The sequence below is a fragment of the Polistes fuscatus genome, unplaced genomic scaffold (assembly GCF_010416935.1).
Source record: "Polistes fuscatus isolate 324 unplaced genomic scaffold, CU_Pfus_HIC Scaffold2, whole genome shotgun sequence".
NCBI lineage: Eukaryota > Metazoa > Arthropoda > Insecta > Hymenoptera > Vespidae > Polistes > Polistes fuscatus.
Window position 1 is genome coordinate 12,998,271 of NW_025113096.1, and position 1,663 is coordinate 12,999,933.

Genomic DNA, 1,663 nt, shown 5'->3' on the forward strand with positions numbered 1-1,663 from the left:
TTTCGTGTTATATATCATCGCTGGAAGGATTTTTAAAATAGGAACTATCTTTAATAGTAATATGAAAGATTTCTTTGATCGAGAACAGTGTTTTTTATAGGATATTACTTTTTTTAAATTTATTTTATGAACAATTTCGAATTACGAAAAGAAAACATTAATTGTAACGTAAAGTTTTTAATCATAGCTCTGGTCACGGTATCGTCACAAATTGCGCGGATACAAAACAACACATGGGCAAAAGTGATATTACTATTAAATTGCATTCATTCGTTCTTCATCATTTCTTTCGTCTTAGTATTCTTCAACCGCGAATGATTCTTTCATAAAACTTCCTAATATCTAATAAAGAATTGGAAAGAATTGCAAAGGGTTATTCGCAAGAAGTGGTACTGTGATATAAAAAATAATTAGGAACGGATGCCTAAAAGTAATAATCTACATCATCGATACGCGAGCATATTTACTTTTAAAATGCCGAATAGTAGTAATATTATGCGATTAATTGTTTCACGCGGCAAGCCGAAGGGAAGACACTCGAAGACGTTCATAAAATCTCCGTTACAAATTTTCCTTCCGAATGAAGCAAGAAACAAGTGACCTTCATTTTTACATAGCGATCTTTTGGCGAAATGCAATTCGATATAATATCTGTACGTGTACGTACTTTACGATTCTTTCTTCATTTTTTGTTCGTTATAATACATAACAAAAAAGTATATATACATAAAAATATATAGATTATATATATAGACTTATAGATTTCTACGCGATGATATATATAGTTATACAGTGTATGTATGGTTTCATGTCAGCTTTGGTATTGTCTCTTAGTGGCACAACGACAGAAGCAAGTAATGTGCAAGAAAGTTAAAAGAAATAGATAAAAAAAAAAGCAAAATGCCCTTGGTCAAATACAAATTCAAAATTATTGAAAGCATTCTTTGTGCTATTGGCTGCCATTGAAATTAATTTGATTTGTGTTGAAAATAATATGTGTTCGAAAGAAATCCTGGTTGTGTGAAGTAAAAGGCCGTACCTACACACACATGTATGCTAACTCTTTATTATATACCTTGTCATTTTTTCCCATCGAGAAAATCCACGTTTAGTTCCTTTTTATTTATTTATAATCGATTAACGATAAATTATTAATGATTATTCAAATTTGACTTTCTCAAAGATCTTGTACATATTAGTTCTACTGTTTGTACAGATTCCTCTATGAAAATGGTTCATTCTAGACGAACAAGAAAAAAGAACTACCATTCACGCCTGTCAGAGTCGAAGATACTAAAAAACACAACGTCTACGTTATTTTTAGTCAATGAAGAGAAACATGTGCGATTATTTGTCGGTAAGGTAGTTTTACAAACACGTAGACTATTTTTAATACTCCGATCATACTCTAAAATAGATAGAAGATGAAATAAATGACTTTTTTTTTTCATTGTATAATATATTATCAGACGCAAATTGAACAATCTTAAAATAGAATTGTTCAATTGTACTTTTTAAAAGATGAATTTTCGACAAAACTAAAGTAAACATTTATGATTCACATAGGTCAAAAGAATAGGGCTCGGACGTTTCCTAAAACGTTCCTGGCTGACGTCACAAATGGTGGAATGGCTGAAAGCCAAAGGCTAAACGAAACGACGGG